This window comes from Tamandua tetradactyla, chromosome 18, assembly GCF_023851605.1.
Source record: "Tamandua tetradactyla isolate mTamTet1 chromosome 18, mTamTet1.pri, whole genome shotgun sequence".
Classification (NCBI taxonomy): Eukaryota; Metazoa; Chordata; class Mammalia; order Pilosa; family Myrmecophagidae; genus Tamandua; species Tamandua tetradactyla.
Window position 1 is genome coordinate 74,764,245 of NC_135344.1, and position 19,015 is coordinate 74,783,259.

At 37.0% G+C, this 19,015-nt stretch overlaps 1 protein-coding gene across 12 annotated transcripts in view; it reads right to left on the minus strand.

Annotated features, from left to right (window-relative positions):
* The window catches only part of PIEZO2 (piezo type mechanosensitive ion channel component 2), a 562,484-nt gene that overhangs the window by 354,176 nt on the left and 189,293 nt on the right, over positions 1-19,015 (minus strand). The gene's annotated exons all lie outside the window — the stretch shown is intronic.

The following is a 19,015-nucleotide window of genomic DNA, read 5'->3' on the forward strand; positions in this document are numbered from 1 at the left end:
CAGAGGTATATGAAGCATGACAATTGTTCTTTCAATTACTAGTTTATGGCTGAAATCTACCTCATTCCCTCTGTGAAATTGTTCAATTGGCTGCATGTTGACTATATTTTTTTCCAAAAAAGGAAGATGCTTTCCTGCTTATCATACAATATGTTACAGTGAAACCACAAAAAGCTCTTGGCCTGGAAAGCTACCTCATTCCCTCTGCAAAATTGTTCAATTGGTGGCACATTGATTAATTTTTTTTTCCAAAAAAAAAAAAAAAGATGTTTTCCTGCTTCTCATATAATATGTTACAGTGGAACCACAAAAACCTCTTGGCCTGGAAAGTTTTATAAGGAAGTTCTGCCAACTTTGAGGGAACAGATAATCCCTATCTTATACAAGTAGTTTCAGAAAGAAAGAAAATAGGGAAAGTTGCCTAAAACATTTTAAGAATTTAGAATAACATTAATTTCACAATTAAGTAAGAATAGAAAAGAAAATTATAAGCTCATTTTACTTATGAACATAGATGCAAAAATTTTAAAAAAAGAGGACATTTGTTAGCCAAATGAAATAACCTAGTAAAATTACAATGCATCATCAACAGCTAGGTCTTACTGCAGAAATGCAAATGGGGTTTAACATTTATAAATCTTTTAGGTTTAATTCACATACTAATGACCTGATAATAGATACACAAGGAGAATTTCATAAAGTTCAAAACCTATTTATGATTTTAAAAATCACTCAGAAAACTCAGAATACAGGGAAAAATCTATAGCATGATACATGTTTTATACTAAAACTAAAACTAACATCCCATTTAAGGTAGAATTTTAGACACAGTCCCACTGATGTCATAGAAAAGTCAAGGAGACTTGATATCATTGCCACCATTTAAGAGTATCACTGAGTGTACTGACCAATGCTATAAGACAAGAAAAAGAATTAACAGTTGCAATTACTAGAATTATTTTCAGGTAATATGATCAAATGGAATTATTTACAGATGATATTATCATCAGTATAAAATGCCAAACTGAATCCACTGTTCAGCTATTAGAACAAATGTGAGAATTCAGAAAAATATTCAGATAGAAGGATATCTTTCTAAAGTCAATAGAGTTCTTCTGCACTAGCAATATCAAATAGAAAATAAAACACCACTTAAATTAGCATCCAAACTATAAAGTGTTATGATAGTTTTGTCCATGTCAATTTGAGTAACTACCATCCCCAATTACTTAATCAAACACTGATCTAGTTGTTGTTGTTCGAGGAATCTATAAATATTATTAAAGTGCACAATCAGCTTACTTTAAGTAAGTAAGATTACCTTGGATAATCTGGGTAAGCCTGATTCCATCAGCTGGAAGGCCTTATAACCAGGCCGAGTATACCCAGGGGCAAAGAGGGAAAAAGGGAAGAAATTCTACATGTGGACAGTGGCTTCACCCTGTGCCTGTGAATTCCAGCTTCTCCATGACCTTCCTTTCCTGGCAGCCCACCCTATGGGTTTTGAACTTGCTTAGCCAGCTCACATAATCGTTTACATAGTCAATTTCTTATAAGAGCAATACTCTAGGTTTAATATATAAGTTCAACACAATTTCATTAAAATTCCAGTAGAAACTTTCAACAAACATGTTTTAAAATGTATATGAAAAGATTTTTGGAAGACCTTAAAATCTTCCAAATGGATGTTTAAAATCTATTCGGAAGAATAAAAGTTGATGAATAGCCAAGTCAATCTAGAAATGTGGAGAGATGTGATGATAGTGGGAGAGGTCTGTTTGTCTGAAAAGATGTGAAGGCATATTATAAACCTATAAGCTAAAACAAAGCATCAGAAACTTAAGATTCCTTATGGAGAGAAGAAAAAGTGAATTGGAACACCACATACAGCACAGCCACAAAACAGTGTACGTACATGAACATGTCAAAGGTCACAGTCAGCCCCCCAAGTCAGGAAAAGGAGAGGCTATCTACCGTATGTAAATTTGTTCAATAAATAGAAAAGTTAATGCTAAATCTCCACGACATGCCAGAAGGCCACCAGGTGAATGAAGACCTAATGTAAAAGGTAAAACTCTAAAATTAATAAATGAAAATATGGAGCAATACCTTTGTGATCTTGCAATGGGGATTGCCTTATAAAACTAGATGCCAAAACATAAATTTACAAGGCACCCCCCAAAAAAGATGCATTTGACTGCATTAAAATTCAAGATTCTACAAAGACCATCATAAATAGAGTTATAGGCAGATGATTAGCTTTGTCACCTCTATGAGGTTAATGTATGTGAAATTAATATTCAGAAAAGATAAAGAACTCCCATGTGTCAACTGAAAGAAATGTGGGCCAAACATATAAATAAGAAACTTTACAAGGGGAAGCCTGAGAAGGCAATCTGTTTCCACAGAGAAGCTAAAAGTCACTAGTAGTCAGAGAAATGGTAATTAAAACAAGAGTGAGTTACCATTTTATACATATAAGTTTGGTAAAAATTAGAAAAATTAATGATGGTAAGTTTTGGCGAGAATCAAAAATTGTTTGCTAGTATTTGGAAATTTGTACAGCCTTTCTGGAGGTCAGTACTTACTAAGATAAATCTGCCTGAATTCTCTAACCCAGTCACACTACAAGTTATAAGCCCCAGAGAAACGTTTTGTATCAGGTCTACACGGGGACACTAATAATGATATTCTTTACCCCATTATCGGTATAGCAAGGAATGGGAGGTGCTCTCATTTCCCACCGCGGAAGAGATGGATATGCAAAAATGTGGGGCACTTGGACAATTAAATTAGAACATTGAACAGCATGACTAGTATTAAAAGACAACACACTGAAAACAGTATGAAACAAAATGAGATACATAGCACAAAGTCATTTAAATAAATTAGGAACACATGCACAGATAAAACAATGCAAATATATTTTATAAATGTGTTCACATATATTTAAAATAGATATAAAATGCACTGGAGTAGTTTCACAAGGAGAGACAGGAAATAGGAATAAGAATTGGGCAGGAACAAAGCAAATAAATAAAACAAGAGAAAGCCCTTGACTAACTCTACAATAAAGCTTCTCTGCGAATTATAGAATAAATTACTTCAACACCCTTCATGCAAAGATGGAAAGGTGAAAATATATATTGGGGCTAGAGCCCAACATTCTAGTCCTTGAACTGTCATTGGCCATGCGATTTGGGGAATTGAGTAGACCAGCTCCCAGGCCTTTGGAATTCTAAATCTTAGGAATAAATGCATACATTGATATAACAAATTTATAAATGATAAATGTATGCGGTGTGCCAGCTTGAAACTGATGCATACCACAGAAAAGCCATGTTCTTGAGTCTTCATTCAATATTGTCATTGGGATCTTTTTAATTAAGCTGTTTCCATGGAGATGTGACCCAATCAATTGTGGGTGGGACATTTTGATTAGGTAGTTTCCATGGGGATGAGTTTTCACCCAATCAAAATGGGTTGCTTACTAGAGTCTTTTAAGAGGGAATATTTTGGAAAAAAACTTAAGAGCTGACACAGACAGAGATGTGTGGAGATGCAGAAAGAAAAGCTCCCCAAGGAAGCCATTTGAAACAAGAAGCCAGGACAGAAAGTTAGCAGATGTCACCATGTGCCTTCCCAGCTGACAGAGAAACCCCGAACATTATCAGCCCTTTCTTGAGTCAACATATCTTTATCTGGATACCTTAGTTTGGACATTTTTATGGCCTTAGAACTGTAGATCTGTAAGTTACTACAGTCCCTTTAAAACAGTTACATTCTGGCAGCTTTAACAAACTAAAATATGTGGTATATTCATATCATAGTAAATATACATGATAAATATATGTATATTATATGAAACACATGTATTTATTCTGTGAGTCTAGGCTTTGTGGAAAAATGTAATCGAACATTTATGACCTTTACCCAAATCTCATTTTTACACCACGTTGGAAATTAATCTTAAAAGTAGGCCTTGAAATTTCCACCTACATTACTGAATTGGTTCATATTTAGCCAAGGGAAAGCATAAGACAGTATTTATATGGGATATTGGGCAACAATGAATCCAACCCCTAATTTCACAGATAAACTCATCTTTATCTTAAATCTGCATAAGGCCAGATTTACTTCATATATTTCAACCAAAACAACACATTGTAAGGGATTAAATGGAAAAAAGAAACAGATATGAGAAGCCAGCTGTATAAGCCAAAAAAGAAAATAAGAAAAGCACAATGATGCCAGTTTTGCTCTATATTTGTTATTGAGAAAATATCATTACATTTCATAAAAAGATATTTATTAACATGTGATTGCATGTTATTGTTATTTTTAATTGTATTTATAAATAAACATATTAAACATTTCACAGTTTTAATTTATAATGTGGTAAATTTTGATCAATATAATCCCCAAAGTTCTTTGCGGTTCTCAATAATTTTTAAGAACATGATGGGCTCCGTGAACAAAAATATGAGAACTACTGATCTAACTTACACTTAAGACTGAACTTATAAAAAGTATAAAAGTGATCTATAGAAACCTAAGAGTGGAACGGAACAAGTATTGTGTGTTTATGGCATTTAGGTGCTACATTACTCACTCTACATGTTATTTCATTAACACAAAGACTCAACAAAAAGTATTTAGATAGGAAACAAGAGAACATTTTTAGTATTGCCTGATGCTGTTTTAAAATTGCTTCCCACATTAATGTGAGTCTCTTTAAGATTTATCCAGAAGTTATGTTATCTCATTTCAATCTAAAATCTCACTTTCATGGGAAGTAAACTACTTTAGATAGTTTAAACAACTTGATTATTCATGATCTGGTGTCAGGAGAGAAATCTTTGGGTAGTTCACTGAAACTACTGACAGACCATAAATTCAGTATCTCACCGGCCCACACTCATCAAACCCTATTGGAGACAGTTATTTTTTAGTAACTCAAGAGAAGTTTCCATTAAAACCTGTTCAATATTTATCTGCCAGGCAAAGCAATATCACGAGAAACCACACATTTCACATTTACTTCTCAACAACCACATTAACCACCCTTCTTGTGGGACAGAAGCTTTAGTGCTCCTGCACTCTGGCTCATGAATTTATTTTTTATGTTTTCCAGTGCCGACTGGGAAACCTCAGTGTAAGCTGCTCACAAGTGCCTAGGGTAGAGGGAAAACAGGTAATTGCCACAAAAATGAGGCTCAAATATCCAAAATGTCATAAACATAAAAAAAAACTAATATATGTATGTATTATAAAATGCATTTTCCTTACATCTTTCTAACTTTGGAAAAATATGTGCTTTGGGCATGTAATCAGTTACTCAAATGAAAGCACAATGAAATTGAATTTTATTAGCCTTTAAGAGAATCGAAAGTTTAAAACAAATGGAAGCAAAAGGCAAGGGAAAGAGTTTTTGTGGTTTCATCTCAGTTCCACTGTAGTTTTCATTGCTCTGATAGTGGAAAGCTAAAGATTACACACAGAGGTAAATTTTCTCAAGATCAGTCAAATAACATATAATTACCACTATAATGAAGTAGGTCTCATTTATTCATGTAGTTTCTTATGGTAACATTTTCAGGATGCAGAGTTAGCTCAATATCTATATCTCCATATACATAGATATGGTTCAGAAGAAATTAATGTAACATAAGATTAAGCACTTTAAGATGAACAATTTAATACACTCCCAATGGTGTTTAACCACTACCTCTAGTTGCAAAATATTTTCATGACCCCAAAAAGAGAACACGGTACTCATTAAATAGTTACTTCTCATCCTCTTCTTCCTCCAGTCCCTAGAAACAAATGTTCTATTTTCTTCCTGTGTGCATTTTTCTGGATATTTCATATAAATGGAATCATACAATACATGAACTTTTGTGTCTGCTTTCTTTAGCATAATATTTTTGAGGTTCATCCACATTGTAGCTTCATTTCCTCTTATAGCTACTAATATTCCATTGGATGGATAGATGAAAATTTGTACATCTATTCATTGAAATGAGGAACATTTGGGTTGTTTCCATCTTTTGGCTTTTGTGAATAGTGCTGCTATGACATGAGTTTACACATTTGTATTTGAACACCTGCTTTCTGTTCTTTTAGGTAAGTAATTTAAGAATATTCTTTCAGGGCCATAAGGTAATTCTATGTTAAACTTTTTGAGGAATCCACAAACTGTTTCCCACGCAACTCAATTATTTAACATTTCCACCAGCAATGCATAAGGGTTCTTATTTCTTAACAACTTTGCCTCTGTTTTATTATTTTTTTTAATTATAGAAATCTGTTTCAGTTTCCTTGATTGCTGAGGCAAATACCATGAAATGGGATGGGTTAAACAATGGAAGTTTGTTTGCTTATGGCTTTGAGGTTAGAAAATAGATCCGCATCAAGTCATCACCAAGGCGATGCTTTCCTCCCAAAGAGTGGTGTTCTGAGGTGGGCTGCTGATGAGAGATTAGGTTATTGATTTTAGATCTTTCTTATTTTTTAATGTAGGAATTTACAGCTATAAATTTCCCTCTTAGCACTGCTTTTGCTGCACCCAATCAGCTTTTGAATGTAGTGTTTTCATTTTCACTCATCTCTAAGTATTTTCTAATTTCCCTTATGATTTCTTCTTTCAGTGATTAACGATTTCAGAGTGAATTGTTAAATTAATCTATAATCTACGGGATTTTACCATGTATTTGTGAATTTTCCAGGTTTTCTTCTGTTATTGTTTTCTAATTTCTTTTTGTGAGTTTGACTGTTTTAAATTTATTAAGACAAGTTTAATGACCTAACATAGTGTCTATCCTGGAGAATATTTCACATACATTTGAGAAGAATATGTATTGTGCTGTTACTGGGTAGAGTGCTCTATGTATGTCTGTTATGTTTACATTGTTTATAGTGTTATTCAAATCCACCATTTTTTATTGATCATCTGACTAGATATTATGTTCAGTATTGGAAGTGGAGCATTGAAGTCTAGTCATATTGAGGATCCCTGTACATGACCATCATTCTTTCCTTGCTACTTTCAAGATTCTCTCTTTGTCTTTGGCGTCTGGCAATTTGATTGTAATATGACTTGACTTGGTACTCTTTGTATTTATCCTTCTTTAAGGTTGTTGAGTCACCTGAATGTTTATATCTGTGTCATTTATCAAATATGGCTGTTTTCAGCCATTATTTCTTCAAATATTCTTTCTATAAACTGCTCTTCTCCTTTCCTTCTGAGTTTCCCATTGTGGTGGCATATTTAATGACAATTTCAATTTGTATATCTTCAAGTTCTAATTCTTTCTTCTGTCTACTCATATCTCCTATTATAGTTTCTAGTGAATTTTTTATTTCATTCATTGCACTTTTCACCTGCAGAAATTCTCCTTGGTTCTGTTTTATAATTCATGATAATAGATATTATCTTATTTGTTGAGACATCATTTTCCTAATTTCCTTGATCTCTTCGACCATATTTAAGTCAGATATGTTAGAGTTTTGACTAGTAAGTCCAATGTTTCCTCAGGGACAGTTTTTGCTAACTTCTGTGACTATGTCATATTTTATTGTTCCTTTGCACGATCCATAATTTTTCTTAAAAACTGGACATTTTGAATATTATAATATGGAAACTCTAGAATCATATCCCATGCCTCTTTTCACTTGTTTTTGTTGCTGTAGTAATTTTAAAACTACGTTTGTAAAGCTGTTTTTTTTCCATGTGTGCTGTCTGAAGTCTCTGTGTAGCTTAAGTTCAGCTAGTATTTTTCCAGAAATTTCTTTGAATACTAGAAGACAGGGAGAAGAAATAGCAGAGAGGGAGGAGAAAGAGGTAGGAGAGAGAGAGGAGGACAGAGGAGAAGGAAGGGACAGAAGAGGAGAGAAGATAAAAGAAAGAAGGAAAGGAAAGGAAAGAGAAGGGAAGGGGAGGGGGAGGGAAGGAAGGGGAAAGGAGGAAGGAAAAGGGGGGGAATGAAGGACAAAGAAGGAAAAACCTCCCTCAGTCTTCACATATTGGCTCTGTGGTGGGCCACTTGTTCAATGCTTAACCAGACCATCTACAGTTCTACCTTAGCTTTCACATGCTGCTTTCACTGAGTAACCAGAGATGAAAGCTTAAGATCTTCTCAGGGGGTTGTTTTTGTTTTGTTTTGTTTTTGAGCATGCACCTTGCCTGGAGAATGCATTTGGCTTTCTTAATTTCCCATTATCCATGGTGCTTTTGCATATTCTAGCATCCCAAGCTCTCTTCCCAGCTTTTCCTTCAAGGTTTTCTGCACCCTCATATGCCTCACTCATTGCCTTTTGTCTCACATGGCTGTAGCTGTCTGTGTGATTTATGATGTTTTCAAGGAATGCCTCTTACTCCACTTCTATGCCCTAAGTGAGTTCTTCATTAGGCAAAACACAGCAAATCCTCCAAGTCAGTCCTTCAGGTAGCTCCAGAGAGGTTAGAACAGGCAAATACAATCATTTTCCATTTTCTAATCTGTTCTGTTCCTTCCTAATCAGGGACTGGGGTCCCTCCCTGGAATGTAAGTATTATCTTAAAGAGCACTTTCAATCTAGGTACAAAGTAGGGTAACGGCAAATAAAAACATCACAAAGTTTTCGCACCAGTTTTAGTTGCCTTTTTCTTGATTCGGGGTTTGATTGGTTGCTGTGAACAACTGATTGCTTTCTAGGGTTCTTACAAAGTTGATTCTGACTGTTTTTGCTTGAGTTTTCCATTTTTCTGTGAAGGGATGAGCTTTTAGAGCTACCAATTTTGCCACTTTCACTGACATTCTTTTTTATTTCAATACATTTTTAAATTCCACCTTCTGTTTTCATTCATTATGTTTATAATATAGGTAGATTCTCTTTCAAATCAGTTATGCATTTGGGTGGATTTAAAGGAGTACAATAACTAAATCTAGCTTAAGTAATGATATCAAGACATGTCTTGCTCCAGTCCCAGAAATTCCTGCTAACTAATAACAAGATTGGAACAGTTGCTTGCAAAACCATAACACTATATACTCTTTCAACACTTTTATTCCTCCTTTTTCATTCCTGCCCCTGCCCCAAGGCCAGTCCCAGTTTTAAAACTGCACTGCTCCTGTGGCTGTGCAGAAATCTAAACAAGAAAAAGTGCTATCTCTCTGGTCAGCATGTCCCTGGACGTACTGAAAAGGAGAAAAATTGGTACAGAAAAATACTGAATAATAGCTAAAAATTCACCAAAAGCTTTTAAAGACCTAATTTATATATTTAGTAAGTTAAACAACTTCAAATGGAAGGAACTCAAAGAAACTACCCCCAGACACATAACAGTCAACCAACAGAAAATGTTAAGATAAACTCTTAAAAGCAGCCAGAGGAAAAATCACATTATAGACAGAGACAACCATTTGACTGACCACAGATGTTTTTACCATAAAGGTCAGAATACAGTGAAATAACATATTTTAAGTTATGAGGGAAAAGAACTATTAACCCAGAATTTGATATCCTGGGAAAATATACTTCAGTAATGAAGGCAAAAAGAAAACATTTTCAGGTGAAGAAAAACTAAAAGTCACCAGCAGAACTGCACTAAGTGAGATGCAAAAAAGTTCTTCACGAAGAAAGGAAATACTTAGACCTTTAGGAATGAAGAACAACAGAAACGGATATAGGATATGTGGTTTCTCTTCTCTCTCTCTCTCTCTCTCTCTCTCTCTCTCTCACACACACACACACACACACACACTAACACACATACCTAATTGCTGCCATGCTCCAATTAATTCATGGCATGCCTAGACAGTTTTTTTATTGTTTTGGAAGTATTCTGTGTATACAGAAATAATTGATGGTATTATGTTGCCAGGGTGTTATAAATAAACTCTTTTATATATGCAAGAAATACATACATATTTAAAATCTGAATAATTCAAAGACATGCCATCTAATAAACACTAATAACTAGAAAAACAAGGAAATGGAGCATACTTTAAAAAGTATCAAACTTACATATGCTAATTTCAGGATGATTTCCTAAAGTAGCTGAGATAAAACATTCACAAAATAAGTAATCCACGGCCAGAAGAACATAAGCCAGATTGTCCCTTTATGTACTTCACTTATATTTTCCTTGTTTATTAGGATTCCAAACAGAAGACATGCAATAGGAATAGAGGGACAAAACTAAAAGGAGAACATGTGGAGTTTTTTTCAATAAATTGTAAGTTTTATTCATAGATCATATTTATTTGTAATACATTCCCTCAAATAGAATTTAAAAAGATCATTCTCACGTCATAGGTTTCATCGAGGAACCAGGGTTTAATAATAGATATAAAGCGAAGTTCTCATTTATCATACTTTAGAAATTAATTCAAAGGGTTCTGTCTTAGCCAAAATTCCCACTTCTCCAGCTTTCAAGTGATTTAAATATGACATGCAAGTGTGGAAGATTCACACTCTCAAGATTGTGCCATTTGTTGCAAGATAATTTTGAAATCTTCCACTTAAGAAGTAATGCATTCTAAAATCCTAGCCGTTTTTGAAAGACAGTACCGAGCCTTGGGATAATTTTTCTTTTTGGTGAAAATTAAGCAGCAAAAGCTGTAACTGATATGGGTTTAACAGATGAGTCAATGAAGTTGAACACAAATTCTGCAAAAGTGCATGGTATAAATATGTGTATTTGAATGCATGAAGTTTTTATTTCAGAGTCTTCCATGGCCTATCCCAAAACAGATTATTATTTTATTATTCATTTACAAAGAGTAGAAGTACCATGTAACCCATGTACATGGTATTTAAAACAAATATCTCAGGAAGCATGCATATATTTTTAAAAGACTTCCCACAATTTTATGCTGCAGATAGATTAGATGAAAAACAAGATATTACATAAATTAGAGGGTATTGTAAAAATTCAATTTGAGGTTAAACAGAGACTCCTACCTATCAAGTAGAAAGAATGTATTGAGATTTCACAATAAACTGAGAGGTCAAACTTTTAGGTTGACTCTCAATCTTCCCTTGCTCAATTTTATATTTTCAATTTTTATTGGAATATTACTGGAATGAAAAATGAATTCTCAGATTCATTTCCTGGACCATGTACTACCCCGCCCCCCACCTCCCCATCCCCCACTAAGAAATAAGAAAAACATTATTTTTTCTCTGAAATGTGTTAACAGACACAAAGACAAAGATTGAATTTCTAACGAACTAGTGCAATGGTTAAATACAGGAGTTGTTTTAAATAAGCCTGAAGAGTGAAAACTTATTCCAAGGAAACTGCATTTTAAATTGTTCTTTCCTATCTGTGGGATGACAAATAGGAATAAGGTAACACAGCAGCACAGGCTTCCAATTTCAAAATACTCCGGGTACTGGAGCCTCAAGGTCATCATGTATCTTCTTGTTTTGAGGAAACTCTTTTGCTGTAAACCCACAGAAAACATAGTATCAACAAGCACCAGAAATACAGGAGAAATGCAAAGCCAGAAGCAGGCTGGCATTGAAACAGTCAACAGAGATCAAAGTTGGTTTCAGGGTGAGCTCTGAATCTCACGTTCTTTGAAAAAGAAGGAGGCAATTGTCAAAAACACTGATTAAAACAAGGGCTGAGTAATGTCGCCAGAATTTTCAAGAATGCTGAAAAAGAATCTGCCCCTGACTTATGGCTCACAAGAATCTATATTCTTAGGAAGAACATGAGAGAAAATATACTAAGCAAGCCAAAATCCCGAAGATCATAAAGTAAGAAGCTCTGAACTACTAAAAATGACCTACCTTTCCACTGGGATCATGGTCCAGATGAGATAACTGTAAAACTATCAGAAAGAGAGAAAAGAGTATGGGGCTTGGGAAGAGAGAAAGTGATGATGAGAACAACAGTGAGAGAAGGAGAGACCATGACAAATAATCATTTTCCAATATAAGTCTAAAAACCACAAGTTGAAAATATACAAAGAAACCTAAAGCTAGGTAAAACAATCAGGTTATGAATTCATCAAAGATAAAATGCAAAATTATAAAGCATACTGAAAATGATTTAAAATGATGTTGCTTAGTGTGTTAGTTAGATTCAGTTGTCAACTTGGCCAGGTGAAGGCACCTAGTTCTGTTGCTGTGGACATGAGCCAATGGTACGTGAACCTCATCTGTCGCTGATTACATCTGCAGTCGGCTAGGAGGCGCGCCTGCTGCAAAGAATGATGCTTGACTTAATTGGCTGGTGCTTAAATGAGAGCTCAACGTAAAACAGCCCAAGCAGCTCGGCATACCTCATCTCAGCACTCACAGCTCAGCCCAGGCCTTTGGAGATGCAGAAAGGAATCACTCAGGGAAAGTTGTTGGAACCTAGAGGCCTGGAGAGAAGGCCAGCAGAGATCACTCCTGTGCCTTCCCACATAAGAAAGAACCTCAGATGAAAGTTAGCTGCCTTTCCTCTGAAGAACTACGAAATAAATCCCCTTTTATTAAAACCAATCCATCTCTGGTGTGTTGCATTCCTGCAGCTAGCAAACTAGAACACTTAGGATCCTCAAAAGATAGATTACATTCCAAAAAGGAGAAATTATTTAACAAAAATAATCAGAAAGGTGACATAAAGATGACATACTTTAAAAAGCCACTATAAATATTTGAAATTAAAAACAGAGTCAATGGAATTGTTGAAAAGGATGAACAGAGAGACCAAACCCTGAATTGCATAGAATCAAAGAGAAGTGTAGTGAATTAGCTGGGAGTGCTAAGGAGTTCACCCAGAACTTGGCATAAAGTAATAAAAAGAAAGAAAACATAAAACAGCAGTAGAGAAGAATGGGGGGGGGGGGTGGTAAACTGACATAATCCAACATATGTCATCAGAGAAGCATAGAGAGAACCCTGGAATAAATATTGGATAAATCGTCTACTACTCTTTATTAATTTATTCCAGAGATAAGCTAGTTTTCGCAGCTCTTGTGTAGAAGATGCCTTGGAAGAGGCATCATAGCCTCAGGCATAAAACAAGAATACGTTGTCCCCACCGTTAAGGCCATACATGCTATGGAGAAGCAAAGAGCGCTAGGTGCAGAGTAAAAAAAGGAAAAGCTATAAAGAAATTAGAAGTGACATTTTTGTTGAAAATAATTAATTAGGTCAAATATGTGGAAAATACAGACATCCACACAAACAGTGTCATTCTGGGAGAAGCGTGTGCGTGTGGCATTGTATGTACCCCAGAAGAACATGTTCTTACATTTGACCCATTCCTGCGGGTGTGGGCTCAACATAAGTAAGACCTTTTGATGAGGTCACTTTAGTTAGGGAATGAGCCACCTCATTCAGGATAGGTCTTAATCTTAGTATTCCAGTCTTTTATAAGAGATGAAATTCAGACAGAGAGAGAGAAAGCCACAGGGAACAAGAAGCTGAAGTAGAACATGGAAGGCACCTGTAGATGCCGCCATGTGACAGAGGGGCCAAGACTCGCTGGCAGCCGACCCCAGAACGCCAGTCTGTGGGGAGAAAGCATCACCTGGATGATGCCTTGATTTGGACATTTTCCTGGCCTCAAAAGCACCAGCAAATAAATTCTGATTGTTTAAGCCAAGCCAGTTCCTGGTATTTGCTTGAAAACGAGTGGGGAAAATGGGGTCCTGAAATATCAAGTAGGTGGAAACAGCTTTGGAATTGGGTAGTGGGGATAGGCTGGAAGAACTGGAATGTGCTTGATGGAAAAGGCCTAGATTACTTTAAAGAGACTTTTGGTAGAAATATGGATGCTAGAGGTACCATGTAGCCTTAGAGGGAAATGATATATATGTTAATGGAAACTGGAGGAAAGGTGATCCTGGTTTTAGAATGGTCGAGAACTTGGCAGTATTGAGTTCTGATAACAGATGGAAGGCAGAGCTTAAAAGCAATGAGCTTGGATATTTAGCTGAGGAAATTTTGAAGCTAAATGTGGAAAGTGAAACCTGGTTTCTTCTTCACCTTACAGTAAAATGTGACAGGAAGTAGTTAAGCTGAGAACTGAACTCCTGGGCACATAGAAACCAGAAATAGATGATGTAGAAAATTCTAAGGTTCCATAAAACGAGTCCCCAGAGAATAATGCTCCATGTGAGGGATTAACTGAACATGGAAACAGTCAGCAATTTCTGTGGAAGTCAGAATTGGAAATATAGTTATCCAGGGAGGATAGGTGAATAATTCTTTTGTTTGGTGGTTTGGACTCCTGTGTACTAGATGCAAAACTGACAAGTTTTTTTGCAACATGTGTATATCAACAGAAACACAGCCAGCCTGAACTAAAATGGACAGAAAAAGGAGAGATTAAAGGAAAATAACTTCAAGGGCAGAATCATGGAAGCTGAGAACTAGACCAAACATATCTTCTTAGGCCGTAAAACCTAGTCCACCCATGTGTGTGGAAAGGGTAAGTCTGCCCTGGTGATTGAGGAAGGCGGGTCTTCCGTTGCATTGCTCAGAAAAACAGTGACACCCCAGTGCTCAGAGAGGGTGGAGGCTGTGCCCGGGAACTTGTGGAGAGACTGGTCACCATCCCGTTTCCTGCAGTGAGTGGGACCTTCACACCAGGCTTGGGGAGAGGTTGGCCACTGAGCAAGCACTGAGAAGGGGTGGGACTGCTGTACCGTCAGCTCAGAGGGCAAAACATTGTTCCGTAGATGACTCTCAGACTTCAAATTCTACTGGAGTGTGCCCTGCTGGGTTTCAGAATTGCTTAGGACTTGTGCTCCCTGTTTTCCTTCCAATTTGTCCCTGCGAGAAATGTTCATCTTATGCCAGTCCCTCCACGTATATCGGAGAGAGACAAAGTGTTCCCTAGGTTTCACAAGTCCACAGACCAAGGGAACAGGCCACTCTCCTAGCCATTTTTTATGAGATTTTGCACTAAGCATTGTTTCTGAAATTACTTAAGGCCATTGGGATAATGTGATGGAATGAATGTATTTTGTATATAGAAAAAACATGCTTTTGGGGGTCCAGAGGGTGAAGTGCATTGGTTTGAAGCTGTATGTACCCCAGAAAACATATTAAATTAAATCCATTCCTATGGGTGTGGACGCACTGTATGTAGGAGCTTTTGACCAGGCTAATTAAGTTAAGGTGTGGCCCACCTCACTGAGGATGGATTTTAATCCCATTACTTTAGTCCTTTAAAAGCATATGAAATTCAGACAAAGGGAGAGAGCCGCAGGAAGCAAGAAGCTGAAACAGAACCTAGAACAGAAGTAAGAGACCAGGAGATACCATCACGTGCATTACCATGTAACAGTAGAAGCAAGGATCACCAGCAGCCAGCCCCAAAATGCCACAGCCTTGATGATTCCTTGAAGTGAACATTTTCTTGGCCTCAAAACATTAAGTAGAATAAATTCCCATTGTTTAAGCCAAACTGGTTCATGGTATTTGCTTGAGCAACCAAGGAAACTAAAATAGGTGCAAAGCCGTGAGCAGAGCTAGAGATTCTAGGACCTTCACCTGAAGCTCCAGAGTAAATATTTTAGTCTTTGTGAGATAGATGCTTTCTATTGCAACTATTTAGCTCTGCCACTGTAGAACTAAAGGAGCCAAAGACCATGTGCATGAAAAAATTTGCATGGCTGTGTTCCAATAAAACTAATGTACACAGAAATTCGAATTTTACATAATTTTCATGTCCCATGAAATTAGTTTCCTCTCAATTTTTTTCCAGCAATTTAAAAATGGAAAAGTCATGCTTAGTTCACAGGCCATACACAAACGTGGAGCAGGGCTGAGATTAGGCCTGTGGGCTATATAGTCTGCTGACCTCTGCTGTAGATGAAGAAAGCAAACTTGGAAGCACAAGTTCATAAGTATAAAGAAACAGAAAAGACTGTGCCTTAAAGGTCAAGAAATTTCCTAACAGGCTTCCACCAATACCATAATGTCCGAGAGCCACTCCCCGTTTATGAGGAATAAATAAAACACGGTGTTGACTCATCTGTTCCAGGTCATAAACACCAGTCCTTGCTGCTTGCGTTCATGCAGTTAGCTACCTGGAAAGACCCCACAAACACTTTCACTTTCTCCCATTTCACTATTTCCAAAAGGAAAGCCACTAAATATCAGAATGAAATTTGTTAAAAAGATGCCTCATTCTTATTATTGTAAAGCAGTCATTTTCCTTTTTTTTTTTTTTTTTTTGCATGGGCAGGCACCGGGAATCAAGCCCAGGTCTCCGGCATGGCAGGCGAGAACTCTGCCTGCTGAGCCACCATGGCCCACCCTGTAAAGCAGTCATTTTGTCGTGATGTTTTTTAGAGGGAGATAATAAAAAAGACCTGCAGGAGAACTATATTAATAAAAACAGAACCTTATACAAGCACATTTAAAATTTCTTGCTAAAGTCTGAAAAGCTGAACTATGGAAAATAAGCCAAATTGGTTCATCCAATTTTAAACACCCAAACAAATTGGCTTTCTTGCATGTTCTCATGGCACTGTGTAGGCAGGTTGGGCAGAGAACAGGCCAAATCAAACATCCAGTGTGGATACGAAACACTTCGTCTCATGGGGTCAACTGGTTAACTAGCCTCACTCAATGAGAAAGCACTTCCCGGTGCATTGAGGCAAACAAGACCCTGCTCTGGAGTCTTCCCTTTCAAAGGGCCAATGCCTTTGCATGAGGTTCAGGTCAGGCTTAAGCAAACAGATTAAGTCGTGGAGGACAGTGGCATTCCAATCCTCTGTGGGGCATCCCAATGATGTGACTTTGCTGTATCCTTCCATGTCTTTCCTTCTGCATTTGGGCTGAGTCACCCAGTGAGGTTCAGGACTGTATGTGTAGAAGTGAAACCTCTGAATTGGGGCTTTTAGCCAATTCAGTAAATAAAGCATAGGATTAAGGGAAGTAAGTTAATAGGCGCTGTTTTTGGTTGCTTTTACTTTTTTTTAATGAACCACGTGGTGACTTCTGCAACTTTGACCCTAAACAACTCATGGTTTCCATGTTTTATTGCAATGGCCTGAGAAGGGTAGAGTGTGAGTGTGGGCGTGGATGCAGAAACTTCTGGACTGCAGAAATTCCCTGACTGCAGAACTTTCTTACAGCAGAAATTTCCTGACTATTGCCCCCTTTCCTTAGTTCCCAGGAACCTACATTTGACACATGGAAGGAGTTGTTAATTATGACAGCTCTGGGGACTGAGAGTCTGGGGCCAGCCCCACTGTGCCCTGATTCCCTCTGTTTGAAAGGGGCCAGGCCCTTCCCTCTGTTGGAAATCCTGCAAAATTCAGAAGTGAACAGAAAGAGAAAGAAGCTGATTTAGAGAGCTATCAGACACAGCATTGAAATGCAATAAGCAGACATTGTGCTCGACTCCCCAAAGGGTTCTGGGAGTTAGAAAATTTCTCAGACTATTATCCCCCAACCTTTCTCCTCAGTGGACTACCCAGCAACTCATCATTATCAGGGAGGTTTGGGAATGAGAGGCTTACTTATGTTCTTAGATGACTCAGTATATTAAAAATATGGTTTAGCATCCCTACATTTACTTTCAACCTTAGGAAAATTGGGTTAGAGAGGATATTGAAGAGAGAAAATAAAAATAGCAAAATAGTATGCAAGAAAAGTCTCCGTTGATCAAAATCAGAAGGGATTATCACTTTTAAAGAGATTTTCAGATTAATGGATCTCATTTTCCAGACCTTTGGTTACCTTAAATAATTCAACATCAAAGGGGATAAAATAGAGCCCTTCTAAAATTTGTGTTTCCTACAATTCTCACTGCATTCAACAGGATGCAGTTTGGTTGGAGAAGTCCTCTCAAAAACGTTTTTTCAGGGAAGTGATTTGCCCATTTCCAAATGTTGACCAGATTGTAAGTTTCTTGAAAGTAAGAGCCAAGTATTTAACAAGGAACTGCTGAATGCTTTGCTCATAACAGATCCCCTGAATGTTTTCTGAGTGGAGAGAATAATAATGAAAACTGCATAATGAGCCAGGTGGTCCCTGTGCACTTATTTCAGTATATGCTGGCAAGAGCATTTTACATCAAGCCTACAAGAAGGCTTCATACTTCTTTTGATGTTATTAAGCCAATTTATAAATACTATATGAAAGGGGCCTACGAATGGTAATGAATGTGGAGAAAACAATAGGCTATTGAGTTTATTTCCCTCCATGGCAGATTTATTCCCAGGAGAACATCCCTCCAGCAACTAACTTTGGATGTCTTCTGCACAGTTAGCCTGCTATTCCCTTCAGAAAACAATGAACTTGACTATGAAAATAGTTTCTACCACTTCACTCTTATGCCTAATACAACTTTGCCTTTATCTTTTTGTTGTTGTTGTTCTTTCTCTTTTCTTTATTTTTTTCACCAATTTTAGTTTGATTCAACAGACATTTATTGAGTGTTAAGCATGCACAGCTCAATAAAGACAGACTTACTGCCTTACATCCATCGGGGTTCGGGACATAGACTGAGGTTATGTGCTGGAAGACACCATCGCACCCATGAAAGGGGTATAACCCAAAGGCGGAGTTAGATGAATCACTACTAATGTGTTTCCAACCGGCCTCAGCCGTCAGCAAGCTTTCTCCCATGTACATTTTCATTGGCATGAAATGCTTAGCTTATTGGCCAGGAGAATCTTGCCCTCCTAACTGAATCATGAGTAGGGACTTTTTGTACTGTTATCTTCTTGTTTTTTCCCACGAAGATACACACACCAGGTTACTATGACTAACTGCCTTGTGACCTACTGTGTTTATTCTCTCTAACCCTGAACCTTCCTTTCATGCCACAGAAGCCAGCACAGGGCAGCTGTTAACCAGCATTTGACTCTATCTGTTGTTTGTACTCAGAAGAAACAGAGTAGTGACTCATCTGAAAGGGAGACTCCACCGAAAAAGAATATGTTATCCTCAACTCCTCTCCCCAGTATAGAAAAACACATTTTAGGAAACCAACTTTTTTTTTACTACTTTTTCTTCACTGTTTCATTATCTGTGAAACTGGTAAGAAGATAATATAAGTTCTCCT